The sequence below is a fragment of the Gordionus sp. m RMFG-2023 genome, chromosome 2 (assembly GCF_954871325.1).
Source record: "Gordionus sp. m RMFG-2023 chromosome 2, tfGorSpeb1-WG-v2, whole genome shotgun sequence".
Taxonomy (NCBI): Eukaryota; Metazoa; Nematomorpha; class Gordioida; order Chordodea; family Parachordodidae; genus Gordionus; species Gordionus sp. m RMFG-2023.
Genome location: NC_088776.1, coordinates 47,462,951 through 47,470,565, shown reverse-complemented (window position 1 = coordinate 47,470,565; position 7,615 = coordinate 47,462,951).

Genomic DNA, 7,615 nt, shown 5'->3' with positions numbered 1-7,615 from the left:
TACAAACCCTTAAAAAAATAATTTTTAAATAAAGATATTAAAAGCTGTCCTTAAATTTTGAAAAAATTTTTCAAGTATGAAATAGCAGAAGCATATTTGAGATTAGTTTCACATGTAGGAAATCTACTTCATGAAGTTAATATTCAGTTGCAATCATAATATTCTTTATTAATAAAGATTCACAAAATTAAAGTAAAAAATTGATAATAAATTTTATGACGCTATTGCTAAAAATATTAAATGTTCAAATAATACTCTAATTATTACATTTTTAAATGAAGCAGATATTTTTATTAAGACAATTTTAGAATATTTACGATCAAAATTTGATTTTAATAACTCTATTTACAAATGTATAAATATTATGACCTTGGAACAAAAACCATCAATTGATGGTTTTTGTAATTTAATAAATATATTAGAGGAGATTGTAATTCTCTCTATTTTTTATGATTCGCCAGAATACTTAAAGTTAGATTGTCTAAAAGCAGAGGAGAAACGGGTAGAATTTTTCCGTAATAACAATATATCCCCATGCTTGGAAAAAAATTGCGAGTATGTCTTCTTTACCTCATTCTAATGCCCCATCCGAGCGCATTTTTAGCCTGATGAGGACTGTCTGGGAAAAGAATTGCTTTAACAACATTAGAGGCCACGGTAATGGTTAAACAAATTTATAATATGTCATGCCAGGAATTTTATAAATATCTCAATAACGACAACGGTAAACGTCCAGTTTCATTATTTAAATCTTAAATTAAATATAATTAACATTATATTTAATTTTCCATATTTTTTTATTTATACATTCGCATAAAATAAATATATTTTTTACATTGTAAATCAAAAATAGAGAGCATTGCATTATCCTCAAACAAGACATCAATGTCTATCGGTATTTTTAAAATATTTGAACATTTTAATATAGTTTTAGCAATGGCGCCATAAAATTTATTGTCAATTTTTAACTGTAAAGATTAACACATCTGCAGCATAATTTTGTGAATCTTTGTTAAGATTCTTCTGATTGCAACTGCACATTAACAGTATGTAGTAGATTTCCTACATGTGAAATCATTCCTAAATATACCTCTGCCATTCATTACTGAAAATTTTTTTTAAAATGTTAAGACAGCTTTTATAAACTTTATTTAAGAAATATTTAAAGGTTTATAAAATTTAAAAATTCTATAGATGGCGGGTATTAGGAACATATCGCATCCAACATTGTGCTGACTCAATTCTGTAAATACACTCTGGTTTTTTCCAAATTCACTGAGGCATTATCAGATCAAAAAGTTGACATGTAATTTATTGATAATCCCGAATCTGCTATATTTACCATTATATGGTTAGGTATGTCTTTGGATTTTTCACTATTTGAGGGGATAAAATTTAATAGTTTTCTGGAAACGTCCTTAATTTTGTTGAAATAGCGAAGAATTAATATTTCCCTTATTAGATACATCTGTTAGAATTGCATATGTATGCCCATCTTTCAAATCGTCAAGAATTGACCTCCTGAATTCAGGTTCTAAAACATTGATGATATCCTTGCTCATTTTTGTTCTACAAGTAAAGTTTTCATTTATCTTGGAGTAGTTAAATATTATGGGGAAAGATTCTACCTATATTGTAATGATAAGTAGCTCTGTGAATGTTGTACTACAAGATAAGTGATTACAATTGCCACAACTATAGTTTCATCTGTATTATTTCTTGTTTATGGAGAATATTTTTGTTTTGCAATGAATGTAGTTACACTCCCCTGCACTGATTATAATAATGTGATTGAACAATAATAAATAAAATAATTATCATTGAAATGAGTACAATATTACCTTATTATATATTTAAACGTGATACGTGATAATTAAGCGCCTATCCCTATAATGTTATACTCACACAAGATAGATTTCCAATTGCGGATGTTTTGCGGGACATTCGCATAAAATATATTTTTTACATTGTAAAATTAAAATCGTTTGTTTTTTTATAAAACTTTATCTTCTTTTTTATAAATTTATATATTTTAATAAATCAAGATGTTATTTTATTTTGAAAAATAGTTACCGAATTTGTATTTACATAAACTAATTATAAAAAATAATAGGCGGTTAATTAAGTCAATTCAAAATCCCGGCCTTTTTAGCAAATTTTTTATTTCTACCGCAATTTTCATATTTCTCCCTCAATTTTCATATTTATCCCGCAAAATACCAAATTTCTCCCGCAATTTGAAAATTTTGACCTGGCAACCCTGTTCATTACAAAATATTTGTAATAAATTAGATATCTTTTCTTCTCTTTATTTACGTGTTTTTAGGAAAGCTATTTTTTTCTTCTTAGAATAACAGTTTTGAGTTAATTTTAATACGAATATATTTAAGATATTTTTACAAACTACTATTATTTTAAAATATAATATACCAACCAATGATATATATCATTACCAACTTGAGATGGTGCGACAATAATATATAAAATTTTAATTGCTTTCATGATATCACTCTTCTTATTTTATAGTTACAAAATGTTTCATTTCTAATATGTCATCCTTGCCGTGTAAATTCAAGGCTTCAATATATTTGAATAATTTCTTCTAAAGATTTTTAGTGTTTTTGTTTCATCAATTTATCTAACATAATAAATTCTGATATGGGTTACCATCGTGAGTGTCATGGCTATAACTGTAAATTAACCAGCATCTATTATTTGTGTGGCTATGTAATTTAAGATTATTACTAGCTGTGAGCAAATGATTGCATATTTTAGATATGCATAATGATCAACTCTGTAGTCGTTTATATACCATTAAAAATGCAAAATAATCTTTTAGAAATTGGATATCTCACAATAATTTTCTCAAATACTTATCTAGCTTCTATCATGCCATCTAAAAGGTAGCTCTAACTATCATATAGTTTTAAGATTTGGATTGGTCATTTATATTCTCTTCTTCAAGAATTGTTAATTTGGTAAGGCCTATAAATTTTTTCTTATTAGTCCATTCTATAAAACATTGACTAAAATGGTAACAGAGACTTATATTAGTTTCATGACCTTTTTTCAATATAAATTGCTAAAGAATTATATAGCCTTATGTGGTTTTAAAAACCATTATCAATTAAGGCATATGTATGAATTAATTAACCTTTTTTATCACTTTTAATTCATTAGACGTAAATTTTTTTTATATCAACCATCGAAAATATTTTATACTGTAATAAATAGATTATGTATTAAAAATTTTATTTTTAGATATGTCTTGTATTGTTTTAATTATTTATATGTAAGTCTTTTTTGTATGCAAAATATAATAAATGACAAGATATGAAACTCAGAATAATTGTTTAGAGTTAACAAATTTTAAAAAAGTATTATAAAACCCGACCGAAGGCCGGGTAAAAGCGGTTCGAAGCCCCGCAAATTGGGAGTATGGTGGGCTTCGCACCCCATAAAATTTTTTTAGTCGAGCCCCCTGAGATTGCAAAGGCTAACGACGCCCCTGCATAAAACTGATAAGAAGGCTAATATAACATGGTTCAGAAATAATTTATATTCATCGTTTTATTACATAACTTGAAGAAATTGTTTGTTAAATATACTGCAGGGGGTGAGGGTCGTTGGAGAGGAATATGCAACAAAAATCTATAGAGTAATCGATTTTATAATTTTACTTCTATTTAGTGGCGCACACTCCACAGAAATAATTGGGTCTATAAAATAGATATTATTGACCAATTTAGAATTATTTGTAATAATATCTAAATATTGTGTAGGTTAATATTTACAGATGTCGTTAGATTCAGTCAAAAATTAAACTTTTAAAATTATTTTTAAAAAATTTAAAACTAGTAAGAAAATAACCAATTTATAATTTCTCAAGAAAGTATCATGAAGTCCCGTCAAATTGATGCCTTGAATATATTTTAATAAGATTACTTTTTTATTTAAAGATGCAGAATTTAGCGTGAAGCAAATAAAAAACTTTAAAGGATTCAAATTAAATGAATATAAAGTTATCAGGCTTGCAGAATATTAAAAAAGGTATTCAACTGTTTGCACAGAATCTAAATGACAGGATTTTTACTGGATGCAAACCCCCCTCAAAATGTATGCTTACCCCCTTAAAAAATTCACGATATGATTATATTCCTTTATAAATTTTAAAATAAAAAGAACTTAAATTATAGCTCTACTAACTAGTGTTGACGGTTTTTAAAACGGCTAACTCAATATTTCATCCAGAATAGTATTACAAGCCTGAAGATTTTGTTTGTAAAAGAATAAAGGTTTGGACATCTATTAGCGAAATCTCGAGGCTTAGGAATATTTTTCTGGCTAAAATATTGAGTTAGCGTTTTAAGAATCGGCTCAAAACGAGCCGTTTAACAACACTACTACCAACTAGGCCTATTCAAAAATAAATCAATTACGAATACGAATAATAAATTATTTGTTTTATCTGAATATGAATAATAAATTATTTGTTTTATCTGAATATGAATAATCAATTATTCGGTTCGAATAAAACGAATTATTCGAATAAAACGAATTATTCGTAATATTTAATAAATTGTTTAATAAATCTAACATTTGTCATTTCTATTTGTTGACCAGCCAATCTGACAGGTAATGTGTTTGTGTTTATAAAAATTCTAGCACAAATTTAAAAAATTTTTATTTGCCAAATTTTTTGAATCTCACGAAAAGTTTATTTTTTGAATCTCATAATAAATTATATTAAAAATTACACACACCAGAGACATATAAAAATATATTACATCTCTACAATAATTATTGTTAGCTGCCTAATTATGTTAGAGGAGAATGCTTCTGATGAAATTATGCTTGATGTTGAATATAAGAAAATTTCCTCTCAAAAGAGAGAAATCATATGGGAACAATATCAAATCCTTAAAGACTGTAAAAAGGCTGCTTGCAATCATTGCAAAAGTATTATAAAATGTAAAGGCAAAACAACATTTCCTCTTATTAATCAAATAGGTTTCATTCACACCTTAGTAAAAAAAATAATAAAATTGACATTTTTTTAAAGTCTACACCTAATTCTTCAAAAAAAAATTAATTTTAAGTATAATTTATTAAAATTATTTATAAATAATAATATATCTTTTAAAATTTTTAATTCAAATGATTTTAAAAATTTTATAAGTGATCTTGATTGTTCTGTAAAATCAATATGCTCCAATACTCTTAAATTGCACATGTATAGTACATTTGAAGAAAAAGAACAGTTGGTAAAGGAAATAATATCTAAAAATAAAAGTCAGATTTTTTTCTTATTCTAACTTGGTGGTTCCATCCTTGGGGGGATAATATATAGGAGGCCGGACTCGACCACGTGATTCCGTATTAATATATTAAATAATAAGGGTCTTATTACATTTTAATAAATTTTGGTCGGTATTTAGCAAATTAGATTGGTATTTAAAATATTTCCATACATTCACTTGGTAGTAAGCATCATTAACCTATAAATTAAGGGTATATTATTTTATTGGAAATAAAATCAGTATGAGATTTTAAGGGATATAGCAAAATCTGAATTTTATGTTTGCTATTGTTAAAAAAAACTTATAAATTTCATGGTTGTGAAAAAAAACACACTTATTAGACTTGATAAAAAAATTAAACATAATATTAATGATGATAACAACATTTGACAGCTAGTTGGTAATAAAAAATTAAAATATTATTTACATGTATCTTAATATATATTAAGATATTTTGTCATATTATAGATATCATAGAGAGTAAGGTTGTTATATTTAAGAAAAACAAATAAAATATGACAAGCTTCTTACTCATAGGGGTAGCCAAGATTTTCCTAAGAGGGGGGGGGACTAAAAAATTAGCGAGGGCTTCGCCCCCAGACCCCATTTTGGGCGGGACATTCGGCCCGCTTTTGCCTTGCCTTCGGCCGGGTTACCTTATATATTTAGTCATAAAATATTTTTACAAGATAGGAGGTTAATTTTAATAAAAAAAAATAAGCCTGGAACAAATGTGAAATGTATATTAGTTTATATAAAATATAATAAATTACTTGTATATACATTATTATAAAAGCATGGTAATAATTTATTCCAAACAAGTATAAGAAATTTATTTATAAAAGGTAAGTAGACATATAGTTGAAATTCCTCTATTATATAGAATTAGTTACAAAATACTAGGTAAAATTCAAATTTAGAGAATATATTACCGTTAATATTATAGCAAATTTTACTAATCAATGCTCTTGATAATAAATATAGCAACAATTTGCATTCAGTTATTTAACGCCATCTATTTATTTTAAATAAAAAATGATAATTAATTTTCATATTATTTATTTCACAATGTCTTTAAAAGATATTCTGATGTCCTTATCAATATTTTATAGTTTCCTGTAAAATATATAATTGGCTATATTGGTAAAAATTACTTGATTGCCATATGCTAATTGATATGCTTTAATTTTTTATATTTAATTTATTATTTAATTTTATCAATAGTTTTATAATTATATTTTACTTAAGATAAATAAATTAAAATTATTCAATATATAAAAAATTATATTTGATATTATTAGTAATTTTATGAATCTATTATTAATAATTATAATACATTTCACTTTTGTCTTAAGACTTATCTTTGGCTTATATTCCATTTCTTAAAAAGCATTTTTGGTTCACTTTTTTTACATATAAATGCTTTTTTCCAATAATGTATAAATTGTGATGAATAGTTTTATAAAAAAATATCAACTTTTACATTCTTTCTTTCAAATTATTGTTTAAGATATATGCATACATTTTTGTGGGTCAGGGAGTGGAGGGAGGACTAAGGGGCATATTTTTTATTAACTTAAAATGATATTCACAAAAAGTGATAAATTTCTAAAAGGGGAGGGGAATAATTTCACTTGCCCCCCCCCCAGGTTACGCCTATGTTCTTACTTAAATATTTAGATAATAAAAGAATACCTCAAAAAGTTAAAATAAAAAATCTAATTAATGTTTTAACTTAACATATAATTAAAATGTATAAGTATAAATTGAATTAAGATTATAAATGACATATAAGTTTATAATTTTTGAAAATGATATATTTAAATTTTTTTAAAGCAATCATTTTTCATAAACCATAAGACAAGTTATTTGTATTAAAGGCACATGTAAATTAAAGTCAATAATTAATGTATTTCAAAAATTCATTATTTTTTTAATTTTGAAAAATAGCAGCATTTGAAATAGATATATATTGTGTTATTTCAATATTAAAGCAATTACAACAAGATAACTTTTGATTATAAATAAACAAAAATGATAGAAAAACCTTAATTTATTATGCATTATTTTATGATAAATATATAATTAAATAATATTTAATTGCTTTGTTTAGTGTTGATGTGTCGTGTTTTTAACAATAATAAAAAAAAAAGAAAAACAAAAACAAAAATAAATAATAATATTAAAAAAAAAGGAATTTTAATTTTACCATAAAGTAACCTATGATTGTTTAATTTAATAGTTTGTGATATAATTTTATTAACACTGCGAGCGACTGTTAAGTGTTTAACACTATAAAATAAATTTTTTAAAAT